Source organism: Paramisgurnus dabryanus, chromosome 6, assembly GCF_030506205.2.
Source record: "Paramisgurnus dabryanus chromosome 6, PD_genome_1.1, whole genome shotgun sequence".
Classification (NCBI taxonomy): domain Eukaryota; kingdom Metazoa; phylum Chordata; class Actinopteri; order Cypriniformes; family Cobitidae; genus Paramisgurnus; species Paramisgurnus dabryanus.
In genome coordinates this window covers 50,074,553-50,102,372 of record NC_133342.1, presented here as the reverse complement: position 1 = coordinate 50,102,372, position 27,820 = coordinate 50,074,553, and the positions used below count along the sequence as shown (strand labels likewise).

Below are 27,820 nucleotides of genomic sequence, written 5' to 3'. Positions count from 1 at the left end.
TTTAAGATGTTTTATCATTAGATTTAGTCCGAGAGCTTTCTATCCCCTTCATTGAAAATCTATGTATGGTTTCCATGTCCAGAAAGGTAATAAAACATCATCAAAGTAGTCCATGTGACATCAGTGGGTCAGTAAGATTGTGTTGATGCATCGAAAATACAGTTTGGTCCAAAAATAGCAGAATTACGACTTTATTCAGCATTGTCTTCTCTTCCGGTTCGAGCGTGAAGTCACGTGACTGTAGTGACGCGGCTGCCCTGTTCCTCAGACATGTTTGCTAATTATTATTTTTTTTTTCAAACTTATAGCGTGCGTCTCCCCAGACTGTAAAGCTCGGGCGCACAAAACAAAAGAAAAATACAAGAAGCTGGGGCGGAACAAATAACAATCAGCCGCATCGTACGTCAGCCGCGTCACTGACTTTATGCGGCGCCGCAGTCGAATGACGTCATAGTGCCGCGAGAGCTCTTCAAGAAATCTTACAGAGTAGTTTAACTTCGACTCGCTCTCGCGGTACTTTGACGTCATCTCTATGTCAGTTCTTGCAGCGCAGCATGAGTCCAAACACACAGAAGTTACACAGATATCGTTGTATTCTTTTTATAATTGGCTACATGTTTTGTCTATCAATATTTTCCATGAAGTCATAAGCTGACGGAGGAACGAGCGAGCCATTGGTAACATCTCTAAAGGATGTCACGTTTTCGACGGCGCTGTTTGGATGATCTATTATACTACTTCCCTATTTTAAATACAAACTTTGAAGGCGGGTTCATGTGTTTAACGGAGTGTAAGCTCATATACCCTTACATGTTACGATTTAAATAGTCTTCAGATTATTTATTATATTGTATTACCAGACATTCATGCGAAATCTGATGTAAACAATCTATATTTCACGGATTATACGCATTTGTGGATAAATATGGTCATTGGATAATCTGAAACGGACTGGATTCGACTTGTGATCCCCACAAAGGTAAAAAGAGTCATGTTTATTTTTGCGGGTTGTCATTTGGTCATAAAATACTACATATGATGCTAGAACATCTCAAAAAGGGTTTTACAGGGGGTATGGCTTAGCTAAAGGTTTTCACAAAAGTCAATTGTTTCAAAGCAGCTTTACATAAATATAAGCAGTGAAAAGCACAGAAAAACGACAGATAGCACAACAAAATACATGATAGCATGAGCAGTTAAATTTGCTGTGGCTATGACTCAATATTATAAGTGCACGTATTACTAAAGCAACGTATAGAAGAGGAAGCTAGGTAAAGCCCAAAAAGGCTGCCTCCCCGGGGTGAAAAACCCCCTAGGAGAAAAAAAAAACCCTGGGCTTTTATCCGAGGAAAAATAAGTCCTAGGAGGGAAAAACCCTTGGGAGAACGGATAAGGAGATTTAGCGGAGATTAAGCGGTTCTGCCGGTGATCGTTGGTCAGGCATCAGCTGGGCATCACGTTGAAGGATGGCCAGTAGATCAGAGGTGTGCCGACTTTCACATCTACCGGGACTGGGTCTGTTTGTCTTGTTGTCCTCGGGTCGAGGACGAGACAGGGAGAGAAAAACAAAATCGTATTAGCGTAGCGGCCGTTCATATGTATTGAAGTGTCACACAGTGATGTGGTTTAACTCAGCTTAGTTCCAGACAGACTAACTATTGCGGCATAATTATATTATCCACAGTTGAGGATTTAGCAAATTGGGGGCCCAATGCGAGGGTATATATGGTAAATAAGGGTCACCTTCCGATCTTTAAGAGAAAATGAAACCTGACGACCCGTTTGACTAAGGCCTAAAGCCCCACTGTCGTCGTTAATGCAGGTTCAGTGGCAAACGGGTCTATATTGTATACCATTTACAGGATCAGGAGAAAATGCCAAAAACATCGCAACCCGACCATACATACCAACCCGTTTGACTAAGGCTGGAGGCCCCACTGTCGTCGTAAATGCAGGTTCAGTGGCAAACGGGTCTGTATGGCATACTATTCACAAGACACACGAAAGCGCGAAAAACGCAACCCGACCATACATACCAACCCGTTTGACTAAGGCTGGAGGCCCCACTATCGTCGTTAATGCAGGTTCAGTGGCAAACGGGTCTGTATGGCATACTATTCACAAGACACACGAAAGCGCGAAAAACGCAACCCGATCATACATACCAACCCGTTTGACTAAGGCTGGAGGCCCCACTGTCGTCGTTAATGCAGGTTCAGTGGCAAACGGGTCTGTATGGCATACTATTCACAAGACTTACGATAGCGCCAAAATCGCAACCCGACCATACGTGCCAACCCGTTTGACTAAGGCTGGAGTCCTCACTGTCGTTGTTAATGCAGGTTCAGTGGCAAACGGGTCGGTATGGCATACTATTCACAAGACACACGAAAGCACCAAAATCGCAACCCGACCATACGTGCCAAACCGTTTGACTAAGGCCAGAAGCCCCACTATCGTCGTTAATGCAGGTTCAGTGGCAAACGGTGGCAAACTATTTAATGCAATTCATTTTAAGTGTTCATGCAGAAAAGGTTTTATTTATTTATTTGGTTGGTCTGTGTTATGACCGTGAGTGCTTTGTTCCGTGAAAATAACTATTGCGAGTTAAGAACCTTTACTAGACAAATTACGCGAATGCTTTGTTGAAGAGAAAAGTTTTAAGTCTAGATTTAAAATGATCGACTGTGTCTGATTCTCGTACATCGGTTGGTAAATCATTCCAGAGCTTAGGGGCTAAGTAGGAAAAGGATCTTCCACTTTTAGACACTTTTGATAGTCTAGGGATAATCAATAGACCAGAATTTTGCGACCGTAGTGTGCGTGATGGATTGTATTCTGATAGTAATTCTCTAAGATATGAGGGTGCTAAGCCATTTAAAGCTTTGTAGGTGATTAGTGATATTTTAAATTGGATGCGATATTTAACTGGTAGCCAGTGTAAAGAAGCCAGAGTTGGGCTTATGTGGTCATACTTTTTAGATCGAGTAAGTACCCTTGCAGAAGCGTTTTGAACTAGCTGAAGCTTGTTGACCTGATTTGAATGGCATCCCCCGAGTAGCAAGTTAAAATAGTCTATTCTAGATGTCATAAAAGCATGAATAAGCTTCTCTGCGTCAGATGTAGACAGTATATGGCGTATTTTTGAGATATTTCTAAGATGGAAGAATGCTGTGCGGCAGACGTTGGCGATATGACTATCAAAGGATAAGTTGCTGTCGAACATCACACCTAAGTTCCTAACCGTGGAAGATGGCACCACAGTACAGCCATCTATGTGCAATATGTAATCTGACATATTATGTTTGTAGCGATTTGGTTCAATAATAAGTATCTCTGTCTTATTGGAGTTGAGCTTAAGAAAGTTATGTGCCATCCAGTCACTAACATCGCTAATGCAGTCTTTTAGCTTAGAAAATGTGTGTTTTGCTGGGATGCGAGGAGATGTAAAGCTGGGTATCATCCGCATAGCAGTGAAAACTTATGTTATGTTTCCTTATAATGTCTCCTAGGGGTAACATGTATAACGAGAACAGGATAGGACCTAAAACTGATCCCTTCGGTACACCGTATTTAACCAGGGAGTGATATGACTCTTCCTCATTTACATAAACAAAGTGATAGCGATTGGTTAGATATGACCTAAACCAGGCTAGCGCCTGACCACTGATACCAACATAGTTTTCTAGTCTATTGAGTAAGATTGTGTGATCTATTGTGTCAAAGGCTGCACTAAGGTCTAGTAATATAAGAATTGAGATTTCACCACGATCGGATGTTAATAGGAGGTCATTTGTAACTCTAAGCAGCGCTGTCTCTGTGATATGGTGGGGCCTGAATCCTGATTGGAACTTTTCATATGTACTATTATTTGTCAAGAATGTGCGTAACTGGCTTGCCACTACCTTTTCTAATATTTTCGAAAGAAAAGGGAGATTTGAGATTGGTCTAAAGTTATTAAGTTCTCCTTGGTCAAGCTGTGGTTTTTTAATCAGCGGTTTAATAACTGCTAGTTTGAAAGCTGTTGGAACGTATCCTATTTCTAGCGATGAGTTAAAGATATTTAGAACCGGGGTTGACACTACAGGGAATACCTCTTGAAGTAGTTTTGTGGGAACGGGGTCTATAATTTCTTTCCATTTTTCTAGCTGCCTTTTTAAGGGCTGCGGTGTGATGGTCATACCATGGAGCTGGCGTATATTTCGACGTCATTAATATTGAGTCAGAGTGACAGAATTAAGTCTAATGTGTGCTTACGAGTATGCGTAGGCCCTGTCACGTTTTGTCTAATATTGAGAGAATTTAGAACATCTATAAACGCACGTCCTAATGCGTCTTTTGGGTTATCCACATGGACATTAAAATCACCAACAATAAGCGCTTTATCTACAGTGATTACAAGCTCAGACAGGAAATCTGCTATTTCTTTAAGGAAATCTGCATGGTGGCCCGGTGGTCTATAGATTGTCGCTAAGGCAAAAGAAAGCTGTTTGTGGTTACGATCAGTTATTTCCATATTTAACAACATTAGTTCAAATGATTTAAATTTTAGCTCAGATTTTTGGTTTTCTTTAAAAATTGTGTTGTATATTGTAGCTACACCACCCCCTCTCCCCTTTAATCGAGGTTTGTGTTTATAATAATAGTCTTGTGGGGTGGATTCATTTAAACTAATGTAGTCGTCTGCTTTAAGCCAGGTTTCTGATAAACAGAGTGCATACCTGATGTAACAAGCGGTGCCCTGTATTTATTTGTTCGGGGAACAGATACAGTTGAAATGTGCTGATATTTCGGTAAGATTGACTCGAAGTGCTGGGATATAAGTGGTCTTGACATATCACGGCAGCTAACAGATGGACGGTTAAGCTGATCCGTCTGTTTCCTGACCTGGGCCCTGGATAGTCAGACTATATCAGAATTAAGACTATTGATCAGATTTCTAGTGAGTATAGCACTTCCTTCCGACGACGGATGAAGGCCATCTCGGGTTAGGAGGAATGGTCTTCCCCAGAAATGCTTCCAATTGTCTATAAACCCTACGTTATGCTGAGGGCACCACTTTGACATCCATCCATTGAGAGACACTAATCTACTATGTGTTTCATCTCCCCGGTAGGCGGGGAGGGGACCAGAGCATATTACATTGTCTGACATTGTTTTTGCAATTTCACACATCTCCTTAATATTATCTTTGGTGATTTCCGACTGGCGGAGCCTGGTGTCATTCGTGCCGGCATGAATAACAATCTTAGAAAACTTCCGCTTAGCATTAGCCAGCACTTTAAGTTTGGATCTAATGTCAGACGTTCTGGCTCCCGGTATACAGTCGACTATGGTGTTTGGTGCCTCAATGTTAGTGTTCCTGAGTATAGAATCTCCAATGACCAGGGCACTTTTAAAAGGTGTTTCAGCTGGTGTACTCCTTAGGGGATCGAATCTGTTAGAAATTGCCTGACAGTCACCCAGTTTGACCGCCGACTTGACTCTGATGTCGGAACCGAGCCATGTGTATTTTGATAAACACTATGCGCGTTCGATACAGTATTTTTAATATTTACATTAGCATCTGATGTCGGAACCGAGCCATTAGTCTTTTCGCTCGATAGATTATTTGCAACAGTAACATTAGCGGTTTTGCGCGATTCTAGTTCAGCAACCTTCTCAGTTAACCTTAATACTTCAATACACTTAGTGCATGTAAACCCCTCTATGCTAACAGCAGAAGCTAAACTATACATGTGGCAAGTAGTACATGTTACAATAACAAGCGGAGTCTTACCGCTTTCATGCTGGGCGATGGCGTCTTCGTTTACCCGAACGCGGTCCCTGGAGCTGCATCGCGTGGGGTGTTCGGTTGTGACACGCCTCGGTCGCCTGTGAACGTCTGGGGCCAGGGTGATGTGGGGCTTGCTGAATCTGCGAAGGCCGGGCAGCGGTTCCTCCACAGCTTCCCGATCGCTTTCATGTTGGGTAATGGCGTCTCCGTTCAGTCGTTCACGGTCCGTGAAGCTGCATCGCGTGGAATGCTCGTTTGCTGCGCGCCTCGTTCGCTTGTGGACGTCGGAAGGCAGGGTGAAGTGGGCGCTGTACCTCGCGTTGGATCTGCTAAAACCGGGAAACAATTCCTCCACAGCTTCCCGCTCAGGTGAGGACAGGTCAGAAAAGCATATATCAGATTAATCCGCCATTAGATCGGGAAATGCTAGCTTCCGCCTCCACCGTTTGTGGATGCTAGCGGGCTATATGCTAACACTGGGTGTTTATTAGTGATAAATAGTTTCACGTGGTAGTACTGCTCAATAATCGTCACGGTAAAGTATTCCTATGTAAAACTAATAAGTTATATTACATAAATAGGAATAAGATGGTAAAAAAGGATTTTAGATGATGAACTCGATGGAGCTACGATGCACGATCTGTTCAGCGTGACGTCATCTGACGTGACTATCACCCGTAACAGTTTCGGATCTGCTTGACGGGAGCGGGTCCTGAAGTAGAAGTGTTTAAGCTTTTTATTATCTCCGCCGCAGATTATTTGATGGAAGCAACCCGTGTCATCTGATACATTTTAGCGCGTGCGTCTACACTCACGGCTCCGTGTGATGTCTTCCTCTGAGATGCAGTCTGTAGGCCCGCGAGCGCCGATGGATGATGAAAACGTGACTCACATGCTTGAGAACTCAAATACGGCACCATTACCCGAATGTCATGCATGTCTGATCACATGTGATTGGCATAACCGTAAACTCAAAGCATCTCAAGCTGAAATCGAAACAACCGCGATGAAGCTCAAAGCAGCCTCGAAAATCTTGCAGTTTTGATTGGTGTTGAAATTATTTCTCAGATAATCACCTGACTATTGCTCTTCTTTGACAAGATGAAGCCTGCCTTACTGACACAGCTGTTCTGTCTCTTCACATTTCAGCTGATGGTTAAACTGTTTCTGACTGTCAAATCATAGTGCAACCTAAAAGACACAATGTGAATGTTTGTGAAGTAATCATCTGATGTGCTGTAGAATGTCCTGTGTTGAGGAAGTAACAATGAAAGGAGGGGTAGAGGGGTCAGACATCTGTCTGCAGATCTACCATTTGTATGGAGATGTGATGTTTGACAATCAAGTGTAGCTCTCCGGGGAGTCTACTGTAGACAAAGTTCTGATTCTCGAGAGAGGTGTTTTGGGGGTCTTGGTCCCCTGCCGTGAGTCCTGGAGGAAACTTGTTGTGTTGCAAAAAGTTCTTGTTTGGTGTCCCTGCTGCCTCGGGCACCTACAGGGCACACACACTGCACTCTCATGCATCCATGCTGTGTTCTCAGGAAGGGCCGACCTTTTGGTCAGGATCAATCAAAATTCCTACAGTTTCCCCGCTCGGCCCCGTGGGTGACTTGTAGTAGGGTACCTGGGGGGTCAGACAAAGCAAAGTTTTTTTTACAGTCTTTGGAACACAGGTATCTGCAGTGGGCTGAGGGCAAGGGCAGTGTGTGTGGATTACTGTGTAGATCTGATGAGGTGCCTGAAGTAGCAGCACTGGAACATCGTGAAGGTGAAGATCAGGGCACTGCCAATGGCACACCCCCGGAACACCCAGTCCCACCAGGTGTATGTGTACTGTGCCGACCGAGTGGATGAACTGGATAACAGTTGTGCAGTCTTTCGTGCCAGGTTGATCTCAACCTGCGCTTGGTTGAGGTGGTATTCAGTTTGCAGGATCAGTCTTTGTGTTAGCTCCATCGTGTCAACCACAGCTTGGGTACCTTGTTCATAGAAAGTGTCATCCCACCATGGTGAGTCTCTGTGTCCAGTGGCACTCTTCCTAAAATGTTGACTTGACCCATCGAAAAGTCCTCGGTCACTTCCAAGCAAAACGAGTGATTAGCAGAGCAGGCCAGTCCTCCGTAGGTAAAAGAGTTCATCTCACTGACCACGCACCACTGTGAATGTGACACCTGGATAACATCATAGTAACCATGCAGTGACTGAACATTTATAAGTTTGGTGTCATATGGGGGAGAAAGGTTGCAAAGTGTTACATGTACAGATAACATAATTGTGCCTTTCATGGCAACATGTGCGACTGGTAAACAAGGTCTGTATTAAAGGCTCCTTTAAAAGGGACTTTTATTTTGAAACCGGAGCCGTTGCTGTTCTGCCGATCATGAACAGTGTAATTAGTTGAGCTGCCGCTATCTGTGGTGTCTGTGTGAACCATGTAAGCTGTCATATAAATGATGTGAACAACTGTTTGTTGATGGTGATTGCTGCAGATGTAACATCAAGATGTTAGTCACTGACCTCAAAGTAAGCCTTTTATGATTTATGTTTTGTATTATAGCGATATGAACAGCTTTACATGTATCTGTAAATGCGGACATGCCCGGACTTGCCTGAAGTAATCTTTCTGTTATATTAAGATTGTTAATATAATTTTCTTATGATTATTCGTTCTGTATTGAGCTGCAGCTCAGTATTATGGATTTCTGATGATGATTTAATGATGCAAGATTTGCGTGTTTGAGTAGTTGTTAACGAGTGAGATTCGCGTTATGTTTGTGTAAATGCTGCGTCTTTATTCAATCCATATATGGGCATTGCATAGTAATGACAGGATTGTTTATGAGAGTTTACTGAGAAATACCTCATTTTGTATGTAATTTCCTTGTTTAATAGAAATATCACTGATGTAAATGATAAATCCAAATTATTTATATAACAGTGAATATTCATAATGGTATATATATACATATATATATATTTTAGTTTATTCATTACCTTTATTGTTTATTATTTTTCAGACTATGTTCATCTTTGAATATGCATCTGTGGTCCATCCTTTTACCATCAATACAAACTGTTAAACTGAGCTCCTGTCTCCTCATTATTAGTGCTCTGACCGGAACTCAGGTTTACTCGTCCGATACAGAATCAGAACCTAACAGTCTAAAAGCCTTCCTAACAAGGTCTCAGTACCCTTTTGTGTCAAGTATCCAGTGAGGTGATCCCATTTAATTACCTGATCCTTCACTACCACGCCCATAGAGCGTATAGTAGTGGAATTTGGAAAAACCTGATCTGGGTGTATCAAAGGAAAACTGACGAAAAACCCAATACATCCATTACATTCATTTCCTGTAAACATCATTATGGTGGATAGTAATTCAGAATACCTTACATTTTAAATTTTTTCTGATTCATACCACCTATGTAGATCTAAGATGTCTATGAGGTCATTTAAAACATGTTTGTGTGTCTTGTACAGACGAAGATCTAGGATTTCTTGTCTAGCAGCAGTGAATAGATCTTGTGCATATGTCCTACAGGCTAAGTCACGTTCGATGGTACGGGTCTGATTGAATAATGTGTGGCTGATTGCAAGAAACGCCTGCGCTTCGGATCGAAACGCTTTGATAATGTTTTCATTAGGCCTACTACTTGTAATATGTTGAAAACCAGTCCACCTGGTTTGCCAACCATGTTGAGAATTTAAATTGTTTGGTTATTTTGTAGTCATTGGCAATGGAAGTGAGATTAGCGCGGCAAGTCCGCTCTTGTATTCATAAATTTAAATCATCGATTCGTTACTGTAGCCATACATACGTCTTGTCATTGTTATCACAGTGTTTCACATGAGCAAAAAAAATAAGAAAAATAAAAAATAGAAAATAAAAAATAGAATTCTTTTGGTTTGCAATGTTCACAGGTGGTCAAATTAAAAACAATATTTCAGTGTCAAATAATCAATTTTGTGGCCCGGCGTAGTTTCCTGGGTCACTAACACATTTTCCTATACTATATGTGCCCTCTCTCCTGCTAGTCCAGAGAAAAGGTTTTGGTTTACAAACGAGTTGATAGGAGTGCTACTTGGGTGTAAAGAAAAGTGTGTTCCTCTGGTGCTCTTCAGTTTGGAGATCCAAAATTAACAGTTCAACAATAGTTCTGAGGGACTCACAAAGAATAAATGTTAAAAAGCCTTTATTATACACTTGGCTTTATATTTAAAACCATGCCAACATGTTTCGGCCTATATGGCCTTCTTCAGGGCATACTCAAAATGGCAGTCTGTAGACTGCATGCTTTATATCTTCATATGGTCACATGACTTAACACACATGATCTATACAGGTATCACATGACACAAAAAAAAAAACCCACCAAGTTACATTGTCAATATTATAAAGTAATAATTTTAAATACCACTAACAATACATATAAATATACAGCAACTGGTAACTTAATACAGCAATTTCAGAAACAGATTATATCATAAAAAAGAAGAAAAGGATGTAATTACATTTCATGATCCAATAAATAAGTAAGTCTCAGATGCTACATGATTTTACAAGTTCTATATTCTTCACTTTTCACATCAGTATATAATTTTAAAAACATCTACATTGACAGATAAATATAACCAAATAATGACATATGCATGTAGTCAGTTACAAAAAAGGGGAAAAATCCAATTCCAAGTTTAGACCAGGGTATTGATTAGCTTTTAATGTATAAATCCAAAAGGATTCCCTTTGCAATAGTTTTTTTAGTCTGTCCCCCCCCCCTTAATGATGTTTTAACATGTTCTATGCAGGGGCGTCAGTTTGTGTTGAAAAGTGGTGGGGACAAAAAAATCAGATGAAAAAACATTACCGCAGGACGGGAAAAATATTGAATAACGGCGCATCAAAAATGGGCATAGTGTAGGCCGGTCAACAACACAAAAATACTCAGCATAAAATCCTCAACAATGTCGACTGCACATGTAACAGTCCCTACAACACCAGCTCAACCGAACAGTGCCAAAGCACCATACTGTAGAAAACAGCAGAACGTTAAGTCAATGATTACAATGAAATTCATTACATATGTAAAAGAAAACACACTATAAGCACAAAACGCAACATATGTGACCCTGGACCACAAAACCGTCGTACACTGCAAAAATTATTTTAAAAAATTTCTTTGTATTTTTGCTTTGTTTTCAGTAAAAATATCTAAAAATTCTTAAATTAAGATGCTTTTTCTTGAAAAATAATAAAATAAGTCTAGTTTTTAGATGAAAAATACCAAATTTAAGTGATTTTGTGCATAAAACAAGCAAAAAAATCTGCCAATGGGGTAAGCAAAAAAAAATGTGCATCTTAATTTAAGAATTTTAAAATATTTTTGCTAAAAACAAGGCACAAATACCAAGAAATTTTTTTTCACATCAAGAAAAAGCATCTTAATTTAAGAATTTTTAGATACTAAGAAATTTTTTCTTGAAAATCTGACTTTCTAACTTAGTATTTTGCCTTGTTTTCAATAGAAATATCTAAAAATTCTTAAATCAAGACGTATTTTCTTCATGAGCAAAATGACTGAAGAAAATAAGTCTAGTTTCTAGACAAAAACTATACAATTTAAGTGAATTTGTGCTTAAAACAAGCAAAAATATCTGCCAATGGGCTGAGAAAATTTTGCTTAAATTAAGTGTTTAAGGAAAAAAAGAAATCTTATTTTAAGATTTTTTTCTCACCCCATTGGCAGATATTTTTCCTTGTTTTAAGCACAAATTCACTTAAATTGTATACTTTTTGTCTTAAAACTATACTTATTTTCTTAGGTCATTTTGCTCATCAAGAAAAAGCATCTTGATTTAAGAATTTTTAGATATTTTCACTGAAAACAAGACAAAAATACTAAGTAAGAAAGTCATTTTTGCAGTGTAAGTCGCACAGGTATTGTTTGATTTTTCAGAAAATTTTTACCAAATGCTTTCAAAATGTGGTGGGGACAAAATCAGCCATTTCAAAAAGTGGTGGGGACATGTCCCCAGCGTCCCCAGTGTAAATGACACCTATGGTTCTATGCCAATGATTTTTTAAGTATCACTACTTCCATGGCTTGCCTCTTTGTAATGTAGAGCCATAGGGTATTGATGATTACTTGTTCTTATAGCATATTTGTGCTCTGCTAATCTTTCTTTAAGTTTACGCTTGGTTCTTCCAATATAGAAACGGCCACAAGGACATTCAAGTCTATAGACAACAAATGAGGTACTGCAATTAATAAATGAGTGTATACTGTATTCACGATTTGATGTCACATCTGTAAACTTGCTGGTCTTGACCATATTATTACAGTGATTACAGTTTCCACATTTATAGTTACCCCTTTTTGTGTTTAACCAAGTTTTATTCTGTACAGGAGGCATATAGCTTTTCACCAGACTATCTTTTAGAGTAGGAGCTCGTTTAAAGGTAATAGTAGGCACCTCTGGAAGTATTTCTCTCAAGACAGTATCACTTCTTAATATGTCCCAATTCTTCTTTATTATTTGCTTTATCTTATTAGCCTGATTCCTGTACTGTGTGACAAAATAAACTTGGTTTGACTCCTGTTGTCGCCTCCGTTTCTGAACCAACAGCTGTTCTCTGCTAATTTCTTTAACTCTACTGTAAGCTGTATTTACAGTCTCATGTTTGTACCCTCTTTTCTTAAACCTTTGAATCATGTCTTGAGCATTTTTTTCAAAATTGTCATCAGAATCACATATACGTTTAATCCTTTGAAATTGACCAAAAGGAATATTCTCTATTAACTACGGTGGGTGGTAACTTTCTGCCCTCAGTATAGTATTTCGATCAGAAGTTTCCTAAACATGGAAGTATGCAATTCACCTTGATCATCTTTTGATATCTTCAGATCTAAGAAATGGATATTTGTTAGTGAAAACTCTAGACTCAGCTTCAAATTAGGGTTAGTGCTGTTAAGATATGAATGAAACTTTAACAACTCTTGCTGTGACCCAGACCATATAAGAAGAATGTCATCAATATACCTACCCCACCATACAATCTTATTGACATATTCATTTAGAGTCGAATAGACAAATGTTTCTTCCCAGAGACCCATAAACAAATTTGAATAATTTGGTGCAAAACAAGCTCCCATTGCTGTACCTTTTATCTGCTTGAAAAATGTATTTTGAAATTAGAAAACATTGTTAGTTAATGTCCATTCTGTTAATTTTAAGATAAACTCTGCTGGAGGCATCTATTCTGGTGGTCTCTTCTCCAAGTAATGTGACAATGCCTTTAACCCCCCTTTGTGATCAATGTTCGTATATAATGACTCAACATCCATTGTCACTAGAAAAGCAGTACCAATGTTTTTTATTTCTTTGATCTTATTTAACACAGAAGTGCTGTCTTGAATAAAGGAGGGCAAATCTATCACGAACTGCTTAATCTGAAAATCAACAAACTTGGATGCCGGTTTAGTGACTGACCCATTGCCACTTATGATTGGCCTTCCTGGTGGGTTCTCCAAGTTCTTGTGTATTTTCGGAAGCATGTAAAAAGAAGCAATTCTTGGGCATTTACATTGTAGGAAATCATGCTCTTTTTTAGAAATCCAGTCTTCACTTATTGCATGTTTAAGCATCTCGTCTAGTTCATTCTTAATTTGTTCAATTGGATTAGATGGTAAAGGCTGATAGTACTCACGGTTATCCAGTTGCCGCATAGCCTCGGTGACATACTGGTCTCTGCCCCACACTACCACTGCTCCTCCTTTATCAGCACTTTTGATGATGATCTCGTTGTTAGCTGACAAACACTTTAATGCTTCTTTTTCATCCTTTGATAGATTGTAATTCTGTTGGGGTTTTTTATTATCAGATGCGAAGAGTTTGTTCACTTCATATGTAACTTTTGTAGAGAAGGTGTTCAAGGTCGAATTATTTATATAAGGCATAAAAGTTGACTTTGGCCTAAAGTGTGTCTCTTGGGAGTAAGCAGCTGTTCCGCTATAGTTGGTGTAATACCACACTTTTAGCTGAAGATTGCGGTAGAATTTAAATAAATCAACTTTTGTTTGAAATTTATAATAAAGGCTTTTTAACATTTATTCTTTGTGAGTGCCTCAGAAGTATTGTTGAACTGTTAATTTTGGATCTCCAAACTGAAGAGCACCAGAGGAACACACTTTTCTTTACACCCAAGTAGCACTCCTATCAACTCGTTTGTGGATTTAAGTTTAAGGACTTTGAGGGATCGTCCTGAACAGGAGTAGCTCCGTTCTTTGAACATCGGGATTTGTTTTTACTACTCACTTTGAAAAATGGCAACTGGATCTTTTTCCTACTCCAAAGAAGAGGGTGAGAACATTATTGTTTCAGAGACACTGTTTGATCAGATAGATACAGAGTTCTCAGATGCCAAGAAAATATTTTTAGATCTAAAGAAACTTTCAGAAAAAGATTTGAAATTACAGATGCATATGACTACATTGTCCGATTACTGGAGAGAGAAAATGATCCCAAGAGGATTGAGGATTAATAAATTTCCATCGTTTGGCTTTGGTGATATAGAGTTTAAGAACAAATGGGAAGCTATTTTGAATAAGTGTTCCTTAGACCTTATGTTACTGCTGATTGAAGAAGCTAAGAAGCAGAAATGTGTAACAGAAAGAGACATAACTTCTATTAAAAAAGAGATCTCTACTAAATATAAGGATCAGGAACTTCCATTTGAAAAGGAGATTAAAGATGGACTAGACAAATTACAGCGACAGATTAAACAAGAGAAACTAGCAAAATTCAAGAGAGACCAATCGGACTATAAAGGAGAGAAAGTTTACACTTGGAGACAAGGACGCCATCGAAATGTACAGATACAAAGGAATAGAACTGTATCATTTCAACTGCCAAGTAGTGATGATGATCACTCTGCAAGTGAAAGCCTTCCCCCTGGGGATTTTTTAGGTACCAGACCCAAAAAAGACAACAGAATACTAAGACGAAAAGGTGTAAGACCAGACGAGGACGAAGACGAGGCCCTTCAAAAGGCAGGAGCATGAGGAAGAAAAACAGGAAGTAATTAATATCTCTGGTGTACCACTTTCAAACAGCCAGATTTCAGTTCTATCAAAAGGTCTTTCCTTTGCACCTACAAATCCAACTAAGGAATTTCAAACAAAAGTTGATTTATTTAAATTCTACCGCAATCTTCAGCTAAAAGTGTGGTATTACACCAACTATAGCGGAACAGCTGCTTACTCCCAAGAGACACACTTTAGGCCAAAGTCAACTTTTATGCCTTATATAAATAATTCGACCTTGAACACCTTCTCTACAAAAGTTACATATGAAGTGAACAAACTCTTCGCATCTGATAATAAAAAACCCCAACAGAATTACAATCTATCAAAGGATGAAAAAGAAGCATTAAAGTGTTTGTCAGCTAACAACGAGATCATCATCAAAAGTGCTGATAAAGGAGGAGCAGTGGTAGTGTGGGGCAGAGACCAGTATGTCACCGAGGCTATGCGTCAACTGGATAACCGTGAGTACTATCAGCCTTTACCATCTAATCCAATTGAACAAATTAAGAATGAACTAGACGAGATGCTTAAACATGCAATAAGTGAAGACTGGATTTCTAAAAAAGAGCATGATTTCATACAATGTAAATGTCCAAGAATTGCTTCTTTTTACATGCTTCCGAAAATACACAAGAACTTGGAGAACCCACCAGGAAGGCCAATCATAAGTGGCAATGGGTCAGTCACTGAACCGGCATCCAAGTTTGTTGATTTTCAGATTAAGCAGTTCGTGATAGATTTGCCCTCCTTTATTCAAGACAGCACTTTTGTGTTAAATAAGATCAAAGAAATAAAAAACATTGGTACTGCTTTTCTAGTGACAATGGATGTTGAGTCATTATATACGAACATTGATCACAAAGAGAGGTTAAAGGCATTGTCACATTACTTGGAGAAGAGACCACCAGAACAGATGCCTCCAGCAGAGTTTATCTTAAAATTAACAGAATGGACATTAACTAACAATGTTTTCTTATTTCAAAATACATTTTTCACGCAGATAAAAGGTACAGCAATGGGAGCTTGTTTTGCACCAAATTATTCAAATTTGTTTATGGGTCTCTGGGAAGAAACATTTGTCTATTCGACTCTAAATGAATATGTCAATAAGATTGTATGGTGGGGTAGGTATATTGATGACATTCTTCTTATATGGCCTGGGTCACAGCAAGAGTTGTTAAAGTTTCATTCATATCTTAACAGCACTAACCCTAATTTGAAGCTGAGTCTAGAGTTTTCACTAACAAATATCCATTTCTTAGATCTGGAGCTATCAAAAGATGATCAAGGTGAATTGCATACTTCCATGTTTAGGAAACCTACTGATCGGAATACTATACTGAGGGCAGAAAGTTACCACCCACCGTGGTTAATAGAGAATATTCCTTTTGGTCAATTTCAAAGGATTAAACGTATATGTGATTCTGATGACAATTTTGAAAAAAATGCTCAAGACATGATTCAAAGGTTTAAGAAAAGAGGGTACAAACATGAGACTTTAAATACAGCTTACAGTAGAGTTAAAGAAATTAGCAGAGAACAGCTGTTGGTTCAGAAACGGAGGCGACAACAGGAGTCAAACCAAGTTTATTTTGTCACACAGTACAGCAATCAGGCTAATAAGATAAAGCAAATAATAAAGAAGAATTGGGACATATTAAGAAGTGATACTGTCTTGAGAGAAATACTTCCAGAGGTGCCTACTATTACCTTTAAACGAGCTCCTACTCTAAAAGATAGTCTGGTGAAAAGCTATATGCCTCCTGTACAGAATAAAACTTGGTTAAACACAAAAAGGGGTAACTATAAATGTGGAAACTGTAATCACTGTAATAATATGGTCAAGACCAGCAAGTTTACAGATGTGACATCAAATCGTGAATACAGTATACACTCATTTATTAATTGCAGTACCTCATTTGTTGTCTATAGACTTGAATGTCCTTGTGGCCGTTTCTATATTGGAAAAACCAAGCGTAAACTTAAAGAAAGATTAGCAGAGCACAAATATGCTATAAGAACAAGTAATCATCAATACCCTATGGCTCTACATTACAAAGAGGCAAGCCATGGAAGTAGTGATACTTTAAAAATCATTGGCATAGAACATGTTAAAACATCATTAAGGGGGGGGGCAGACTAAAAAAACTATTGCAAAGGGAATCCTTTTGGATTTATACATTAAAAGCTAATCAATACCCTGGTCTAAACTTGGAATTGGATTTTTCCCCTTTTTTGTAACTGACTACATGCATATGTCATTATTTGGTTATATTTATCTGTCAATGTAGATGTTTTTAAAATTATATACTGATGTGAAAAGTGAAGAATATAGAACTTGTAAAATCATGTAGCATCTGAGACTTACTTATTTATTGGATCATGAAATGTAATTACATCCTTTTCTTCTTTTTTATGATATAATCTGTTTCTGAAATTGCTGTATTAAGTAACCAGTTGCTGTATATTTATATGTATTGTTAGTGGTATTTAAAATTATTACTTTATAATATTGACAATGTAACTTGGTGGGGGTTTTTTTGTGTCATGTGATACCTGTATAGATCATGTGTGTTAAGTCATGTGACCATATGAAGATATAAGGTGTGTTCGACTTCATGCGGCGCTGCGCAGACCGATCGGCGGCTGACTTGAAGCAGTGCATTCCGGTTAGTATTTCTGTCCGACTTAAGCTGGCGCTGCAGGCACGCGACTGTGTCATATGGTTTTTAAGTACCGCGAGAGCGGTTCGAGATCAGCTGCCTGAGTTAGCCAGCGCAGTTCCCGAAGAGGAGCTGCACGGGCTGTAATGACGACACAGCTGTTTCAAGATTGGTCGGATTCACCACATGACAACAATCACGTGTGTTTCGTGTGTATTTTCACGCCCTCAGTTCCACAAATGCTCACAAATCTGTATTTTTATAACAGTTAAAGCTCTTTTCATGTAGTCGCGATGTTATATTGTGTCATCTTCATCAAAATAAAATGGATACAAAAACGTAGACCCCACTACATTGGTATTTAAATAATTTATGTTTCTGTTAAACTTTATTCTTGTAAAAACAGATGCTGTAAGCCTCTTCAGTTCCACTCATGCTCATACACGGACATTCAAAACAGTATAATTCACTTTTTATGTAGTTTACATCTTACAAATCATGTTTAATGCGATTAAGCAAGCAAACGGCACGTGATCAGCCATGCCTGACGTAAATGCAGCAAGCTACGGGAACCACAGCGCGTCCGACTTCACGTCTCCGTTTTCAGCTCCTCCCCGCCTGCACGCGGCTAATCTCGCCGATCGGTTACATCCAGCCACAGCCGATGTCGAACACACCTATAGAGCATGCAGTCTACAGACTGCCATTTTGAGTTTGCCCTGAAGAAGGCCATATAGGCCGAAACATGTTGGCATGGTTTTAAATATAAAGCCAAGTTTATAATAAAGGCTTTTTAACATTTATTCTTTGTGAGTGGCTCAGAACTATTGTTGAAAGGTTTTGGTTTGTTGCTGTCAGGTGCATACTATGTTATATCGAATTTAAATTCGATATAACCTATATGTGTAGCATTGATTGTTTCGGTGTGTGTAGCTATATGTTGTAGGCTTTAAAACTTTGAGAAAATCCATTGTTGTGTGTGTGTTTTTTAGAGAGTGCACATGCTCCCAATTTGCTCCTGGTTCTTTTTAAGTTGATACCAGGGCGTTATGTACTGAAAGTATGTGCGTGCTGATGTCTCTCATAAAATGTATCCTATGGGGAGATGGTCAGAGCCTATCTTACAGTAGATTTTTGTTGCGCAATTTGGTTCCGGAGCTACTCCGGGAGTCCATGTAACTATTTCTCTGTGTGTAAGTGTAGTAAATGACGTGAATGGCCTCTGCGTTTCCATGCCCATCTCCCACATTCCAGAGTGTGTGTGAGTGATACCCTTTGACCCAACTTGATGTAAGTGGGTACAGACACTTCCCTCTTCTCCGGTCTCCATGGTATTGCTGCAGTCAACCCGGGAGACAAGTTTTAAAGAGACAGTGAATGTTACTTATTTACTTTGTGTACCTTTAAGCAGTTTGCACTGTGACATGTGATTCCATCTTAGTTTCCATTTAACAATGGTGGCCACACGGCTGTTGCATATAGCTTTACCTTCGTATGGTCCATGCCACAATTTTGTGAAAGCACCTTGCTTCACAAAAATACATTATCATCATGTCACCTTCTGAGACTTTTATCTCAGGAGTCAGGACTGCTGGAGTGTGTTCCGGGTCTTTAGGAAGTTTTATGATTCTTCCAGTCATTAAGTTCAAATCAATGTTCAAACTGTGGACAATGCATCAATGCAATTGTTTTTGTGTTATTTAATGTGTCTTGAGATGAGTTTGGTTCGCTCACACGTCTGCCATTTTGAGAATTTATAAATTGTTATAGGCAATAATCAATTGTTATAGGCAATAACGAAATCCCCCTTTGGCCACCGGGTAGCGGGCCAATGAAATCCTTGGTTGATGGTGGTACATACGATGCATGCATCACACCATCTTTAATATCTGATGGCATTATCGGCCACCTGGTACTCTTTTGTATCAGCGTATGTTTTAGGGGCTGATACGTATGTACTCATGGTACAGCATTATCACTGGTTTCTGGAGGGCTTTTGGAACAATATATTTTCCATCTCCTAAAATCATCCCTTCCACGACAGTGACTAACTGATACTGCTGTAAATGCGGAACCACCTCCCCCTCTGAAGTCCACAGCTCTAGTTGATACTGCTTTAAATCAAAGGGAGCGATCTGAACTGCACTCACAACAGGCTCAGTCAGAATGTCGGGCTGCCATTCGTCTCCTTTTACAGCTGCTAATTTTTGCAAATTGATCGACAATGTTATTGTTTTGTTCATGTTCTTCAGGGTTTCCGTCAATGTGCGCGCGCATTTTGATGACTGATATTGGGAATTCTTGCAATTTAATTACCTGCCAAATTGTGGTTACGATGTTAAAAGTGTTTAATTGGTGTTTGGGTGGGGGTTTGGAATTTTCGTGAATGCAATTGTCCTATTACTAATGATTGTTTTCAGGAGTTGTGTTCGGGCTGCTGTTCTCGTCATTTAGACGTCCCGAAATAAACTCATTAAACTTTCTTTCGAATTTAGAGTCTACAGTGGACATGGGGTACCAGCATGCTCTCTATATGTTACCCACGCTCGCTCAGCATACGCCTAGAATGATTCGCTGTTTTTCTGTCGAATTTCTAAAATTTTGATCCAGTTCGTGGTTGTTGGCCGCCTCAGATCTAACAGTGCTTGTTTTAAACGTTCGTATATGGCTTCGTCAGTTTCGTCTATGCACCGCTCTATTATGCATCCTGATTTCATCTCTGGGGTTAGCTTTGATTTGAGCTCTTCCGGGATGGTCAGTAATGCGATCTGCCATATGTACCTAGTTTTTAGCTTGTAAACAGTGGCTTGTAACATTAATGTTTCCCAATACGGTTGAAATGTTGTTTTCTGGGCATCATTCCAATGACTTGTTTGTGTTTTAAACACTCTTCGGATGTTAGGGGACGGCTAGTCGTAGTTATCTCATCGTTTGTCGTAGTTTTAAGAACAACAACACGAACCGACTTTGAGGTTGCTTTGCTAGATTTTGCTCTCGTTCGAACGGAATTTTGCCGTGTTTTCCTTACTGATGCGATCGATTATCTCTGATTCAAAAATTTCGTCCAGTGCTGCTTGCTTAACTGCAGTCACTGGGAAGCCTGCATTTTTAAGACAGTCTTCGAGGGCAGATTTTTTTCCAGTTTGTAGTTTCTTCTGACGCTCATCTATTTTTCTTGCCATTAATTCACTCTGCCTTGCCCAACTCTGCCTTTCGTATGTAAACGCTTCGACTCGTTCTCTTAGTTTTTCCAATTCGTCCGAACACGTTTTCTCGCTTTCTCTGATATTTGCAATTGTGTATTCATTTTCGGCTATTGTTTTAAGGTCGTTTTTTCGTAGCAGGTAGACGATGGCGGTCGGTGTTTGTGTGTAATTTGGTTCGGATGTCAATTCTTTGCCCTCGACTAGAAACCAGGATATTATTTCGTTGTTTTTCCATTTGAGGTTTAATCCTTTATCTCTTAAACCAAGGAGAAGTTCTTTTATTTGCAACGGCTGAATTTCCATGATCTCCTGATCTACACTGCAATTGTTCTGTCACTGAGAAGCCATGTTTCCCACTAATTCTCTTCCCACCGGATTTCTACGGTCTCCGGTCTAACAATGGGTATAGCCGACTCGTTCTAACAAAATTCTGTATGTGAGATGTGCAAAGGCTTTCCCTCAACTCTTCTAAAAGGTAAAGGAACAAACTTACCACAGTAGTTGTAGATAGGGAAAGAGAAGATCAAACCTCATGTCTTCTGTGGGAATCCAAAACTGAATAGTCGCGTTAGAAAGACGTCACTCGCCTGTGCAGGTAGAGAGGTCACGTCCGGGAACACCACTTAGTAAGGTCCCTCTCCGGGTCCACCCACAGGTCCAACGACGGTAGCCAATGGCTCAGCAGAAGTATATTTGCGCTTTGCTGTCTTTCCTTTTCGCAACATAACAGAATTGTTTTAAGGATATTTGTTTACAAACAAATATTAATTAATATACATTACCTCGTTATTTCATCTGACTCCTTAATGAAACAGTTTAATAATTTATTGGTGATTATTAAATTTGGATAAACGTTTGATCATTCTATTCACTCATGTTTACATTGAACTCATTCATTCGATTATCAATGTCATATCAGTCCACACCGGCCGTTGTGTGGGTACTGAAATCAAACTCGACCATACAACTAATCAAGAGTTAAGAAGTTCGTCAGACCTTATAATTAATGGCAGTCAATACATCGATGCTTAACCCTGTAGTTAAAATTAAGTGGTTCGTCAAACCAAAATAATATAACGAAAAGGTAGACGATGCGCCTAACTTAACCCTATTGATTAAGGGTAAGTGGTTCGTCAGACCAAAATAGTAAAAGGCAGACGATACGCCAAACTTAACCCTATTAAGAGTAAGTGGTTCGTCAGACCAAAATAGTAAAAGGCAGACGATACGCCAAACTTAACCCTATTAAGAGTAAGTGGTTCGTCAGACCAAATAACCAAAACACAAAATGGCAGACAATCCCCTACTTAATCCTGGTCGTAGATTTGCGCTAACAAAGGATACATCATTTTACTTGTAATCAATAATTTAGAGTAAGACAGAATGAATGCAAAACGTAACAATTTATTAACCAGGTAACGGTACAATAATTCAAAAGCCAATTCAACCAATATAGTATATCAATCAATCATAAGAATATCAATAGTATGAAATAGTTCAAAACAACGTAATACATTGATCAATCATACAAAACCCTTAATGGTACGAAATGAGAAAGTTTGAAATGTTACCTGGAGATGAAAACTACACACAGTGCTTGTGTGGGAAATCTGTCTACAGATTCCCTGAAATGTTTGTCAGCTCTCCTTAAATACCCAGGTAGAATAAACATTATGTATACATTATTTACCAATGAAAGTTTGCAGTGATTGGTTCTTACAGAACTGTGGGAGGCACCTCGTCCTGGATACATTTGGTAGTGGGGTGTGAGCCCCTTGCATAGAGTTAAGTTTTCTTAACTTTATTAAACCTTTTTACTATTTGTTTTATTGATGTGAGAATGAGACCTGTGTACCAGTCGCGATAAAACCTTTGTAATGAAATGAAACATGAATATTTTCCACTGTTATTTACATGTGATGTGACCTTTCTTACACATAATCATCTGATGTGCTGTAGAATGTCCTGTGTTGAGGAAATAACAATGAAAGGAGGGGTAGAGGGGTCAGACATCTGTCTGCAGATCTACCATTTGTATGGAGATGTGATGTTTGACAATCAAGTGTAGCTCTCCGGGGAGTCTACTGTATTCAAGACAAAGTTCTGATTCTCGAGAGAGGTGTTTTGGGGGTCTTGGTCCCCTGCCGTGAGTCCTGGAGGAAACTTGTTGTGTTTCAAAAAGTTCTCGTTTGGTGTCCCTGCTGCCTCGGGCACCTACAGGGCACACACACTGCACTCTCGGGCATCCATGCTGTGTTCTCAGGAAGGGCCGACATTTTGGTCAGGATCAATCAAAATTCCTACACCTCACAGACCTGAGAAACATAGGCGTCATTTACACTGGGGACATGTCCCCACCACTTTTTGAAATGGCTGATTTTGTCCCCACCACTTTTTGAAAGCATTTGGTTAAAATGTTCTGAAAAATCAAGTCATGCCTTTGTGACCCTGGTGAAAAAGTAGTACACATGGATTAAAGTTTTCCGTCACTAGACGGATTTCCGACAACTGCCAATTTATTAAATACACTTTTCATAAAGACGACGTGTAAGTGGGATGTGATCAAAGCCTGGAGTGGAGCCCAATCACGTTCCTCTCTTCACTGTAAGCGTTCTGTAATCACTACGCACCGGATCCACTCCGGGTTTTGTGGCTGTATCACGTTAAGCTAAGGTAAAACTTTATTTCAGCTAGCATGGACAAACTGATAATGCAGAAAGGCTTCGATGTTTTGGAGATCGATAAAGGTGTAAAAGACCAATGGAGATTGACTTGGCTTAGCAAAATGATGAAGATTGGCAAGCCTTTCAGTTCGCGGGCTAAGAAAACCAAACAGCCAGGTACCTTGTGTGTCTTTGCACAATATGATTAGGGGTCCTGTATTTTGAGGGTAAGTGATTTCTCCCGTACATGATAATACCTTTATTTTAATACCTTTATTTTATAGAGCGCCTTTAAAAGTGACTTTCTCAAAGCGCTTTACAGAGAATACAACACATTAAAAATACAAAAAATATAGATAACAAAAATAATAAGGAAAATAAAATAATCAGGTAAAAGCAATCCTAAAATAAAACGTTTTAAGACGAGATTTAAAAGTCTCTAAAGTATTTGCTTCCCTTATGTCAGCTGGAAGAGTGTTCCAAAGCTTAGGAGCATAGGATGAAAATGCTCTATCACCCCTGGAGCGAAGCCGTGTCTTAGGCACAACTAAGAGTCCACTTTGAGAGGAACGCAGATTACGACAGGGAGTATAAGGCATTAAAAGATCAGTTAAGTAGTGAGGAGCCAGATCATGTAAAGCCTTATAGGTTAACATAAGGACTTTAAAATCAATACGGTACCTGACTGGGAGCCAATGCAAAGACTTCAAGACAGGGGTAATATGATCTCCAGCCCTGACCCCAGACAGTACTCTAGCAGCCGAATTTTGTAAATATTGGAGTTTGTTGAGTAATGATCTAGATACTCCAACTAAAAGACCATTACAATAGTCCAGACGAGAAAAAACAAAGGAGTTTATCAACTTCTCAGCCACAGCAAAGGACAACATGGAACGTAAACGTGCTATGTTTCTAAGGTGAAAAAAAGATGTCTTAACTGTATTCTGAACAAAAGGCTCAAATGACAGCGACGCATCAAAAATGACCCCAAGATTTTTTAGTTTGGTTTGCAGCGCCAGGGTGACACCATCAATAGACAGGGTAAGCGAACCATCAGCACTTCGCAGTTGATGAGGAGAGCCTAGGAGCATAATGTCCGTTTTAGAGCCATTTAAGGACAGAAAATTATTAGACATCCAAATCTTAATCTCAGTAATACAGTTAGAAAGATGCACAATGTCCACATGTTGACCTGGCCTTGAATGAATATAGATCTGCGTATCGTCAGCATAAAAGTGATAGTTAAGGTCCAGAGATCTGAGTAGCTGACCAAGTGGATAAATATACATACTAAAAAGTAAGGGACCCAGTACTGACCCTTGTGGGACCCCCGTATGTACAGAACCAACTTTGGACCTATGTCCACCCATAAAAACAAATTGACTGCGGTCAGTAAAATAAGACCTAAACCAGCCAAGAACGGTCTCTGACAAACCAAATACAGTTTCCAGACGATTGAGTAACAGTGCATGATCAACAGTGTCGAAGGCAGAACTAAGATCTAAGAGAATGATAAGAGATAGGGAGCCTGAGTCGGAAGCTATAAGCAAATCATTAGTTACTTTAACCAACGCAGTCTCTGTGCTGTGCAGTTTCCGAAACCCAGATTGGAGGGGCTCAAATAAACTATTTTCACTTAGGTGATTGTTCAATTGGGCTGCAACCACACCCTCTAAGATTTTAGCCAAAAATGGAAGGTTAGAAATTGGGCGATAATTTGTAAGAACGTTCACATCTGAATTTTGCTTTTTTAAGATGGGAGTGACAGCAGCAGTTTTAAGTGCTGTTGGCACCAAACCAGTTGACAAAGAGTCATTTATTATGTCAATAACTGTGGGGCATAATGTATCAAAGCAAGATTTAAACAGACTACAAGGCATAGGATCAAGTATGCAAGTGGAAGCTTTCATACGAGAAACCTGCTTGCAGAGTAGCTCAGGTTGTAATGCAGTAAATTTGGAAAAGGGAGTGCCAAAAAAGCTTGATGTGATATTTATTTGGACAGCAGACCCAGAAGAACTGCAAATGTTTGCACGGACCTTGTCAATCTTATCCTCAAAAAATTTGAGAAATTCGTTACACAACGAATCAGATGAAGTCAAAGAACTGCCATCAACCACATTGAGAAGACTATTAATTGTTTGGAAAAGCTGCCTAGGATTTTTTTGATTCTTTTCAATAAGATTAGAAAAATATGTTGATCTTGCAGTTTCAATAGCTACCCTATAGTGTGCCAAAAACAAGTGTTTGGCAGCCAAATGCGCCAGCGTACCCAGCGTCAACCCGGAAGAATCCGGGAATGATCACCCGTGTCCCGTTTTTGACTGCTATGCTGATCTAACCAGTGGCTGATACAACGCGTTTGTTAAACTTGTAGGTAAACTTCATGTGGTGCCACAAGAACCAAGAGGCAGATGACATCCAAATCCTGTGAGAGCGATTCGAAGAATCATAAGAGGAGACTGCTTCCGAAATGCTCTCGCGGCACTTTGATGTCATCCACCTGTCGGTTCTTGCAGTTCCATTTGTGTGTGGTCACAAAAACGTAACATTTGTACATATATTTAACTTCTTACATCCTGAAGCTATTTTGGGGATTTTCCCTTGGATTTGGCCTACCCAATTTCAAAAGCATCCCATACCCACATGCAGAGGTTTACATACAAAAGTTTGGTATCATTTTGCAGGTAACCCTTTGAAATTACATAAAACACTGTTGAAAGTGCTAAACATGGTTGTATGTGATATCAGTCCTCTAATAAACACAAAAATAACCCTAACGCTTTTTGATGTTTTTTTCTAAAGTTTTTATTTGAAAGTATATAACTCTGGCCCTGGGTATCTCAGGTCCCTGCAGACAGTTTTGTTTGATTCCAGCTATGGTCAGCTTACAGAGGAAAATTCCTTTTTCTAACCAAACGCTTTTGTATACAATTTCTGCCTAAAAACATTTGAAGTGTCCCCATAACCACATACAGTGGAATAAATGCAATTTCTTTATATTATTTTAAAGAAAACCCTTTGAAGTTACATAAAAAGCTGCTGTTTGTGACAAATTTTGTTATTTATGTTACCAAATTTTCTTTTTTATGTTCTAAACACTGTCTTTGATAGTGTATAACTCTGGTTCTGTGTGCTATAGCAGACTGCAGACTGGTTGTTAGCAGCAGCAGACAGTAAACACCCAAAAAAAGAATGAACTCTTTAGCATGTCGCATTCAAAAGTTATTCTCATTTTACTAAAGGGTGTGAAATTACATTTTTCATATAAATATAAATTTTTTGTTTTGCACATATAATAAATAGCAAGGGATTAATTATGCACACAACCAAAGAAAATGCTGTGAATGGACTCATTGTTTAGAGTAGGACCTAAAATAAAAGATGGTGTATCATTTGTGGCAATATGTGAAATCTGAGGCAGTTCACACTCAAGATTCACCTATGTTTACAAAAGACAATTTTTTACCTTATTATTCATTCGATGATTGTATATATTGTTGGATCAAAAATAACGCTGTAGCCTTATTCCTGAGAATGAGAGCTTTCATTTGATATAAGACTTGCCCATGTTTGTCATATTTGACAAATATGAAATATGTGAATATTAAATGATATAAAAAAATATGGGGGGGGATAGTGTAAATTAAGTGTAAATAACTTTCTTACAGTAAAAGATGTGTCAAAGTGATGCATATCTGCAGAAAGTAGAGACTCTAAGCTTTCAAACAGTATCTCATATGTGTTACTGGGGTCCATGACGGAGCATTAAAGATTAAAAGAATATTTTATATTAAGTCAAAATACGAAATTCTGGACCCGGGACAGGGTCCTCAGGGTTGAAGAGGTTTTAAGCACCGCAGTTTAAAAACAAGTGATTTTAAGCCATTCAAACACAAACAACAGTGCTAAATGCGGCCGCTGTTTCTGTGTCAGAGGAGTATGCAAGTTGCATTCGCTTCTCATTGAGCTTGTGTTGTGAGTATTTTTGCCACTTTATTGGCCTTAAATACAAATATGCGTCAAAAATCCCGTCTTTCCAAGTATCCTCATAAAAACATGACCATTTAGTTCTTAGGAGAAAGTAAACAGCAGAAACATTGCACATAAAATACAAACATCAGCACTGCCTCTATTGTAACATAATATTTTGTTGATAAAGGTACAGTCATCCAATTTACAACTGTCACTATGGTTACAGACATCCTGTGCGAATTGTACATGAGTTTAACTTGAGTTGCTCGTTCAGGGTTTATATTCATACATAACATTACTGTATTAGAGCTGTGACTGTAAGCTGTTGTGTGAACAGAAAAGACCCTGGATTATTCGTTTATGTGTACTGAATAATATGATGAAAAAGTTGTATTTGATCAGTCAGAAGAATTTTTTTCACTTTAATCCATGACTTCCATAGTGTACTTAACA

The 27,820-nt window shown here is 39.0% G+C and overlaps 1 protein-coding gene and 1 pseudogene across 1 annotated transcript in view; one reads left to right on the top strand and one right to left on the bottom strand.

The window, feature by feature from the left end:
* The window catches only part of adcy1b (adenylate cyclase 1b), a 550,524-nt gene that overhangs the window by 119,074 nt on the left and 403,630 nt on the right, over positions 1–27,820 (top strand). The window lies entirely within an intron of this gene.
* LOC135758104 (uncharacterized) lies at positions 7,430–12,663 on the bottom strand (annotated as a pseudogene).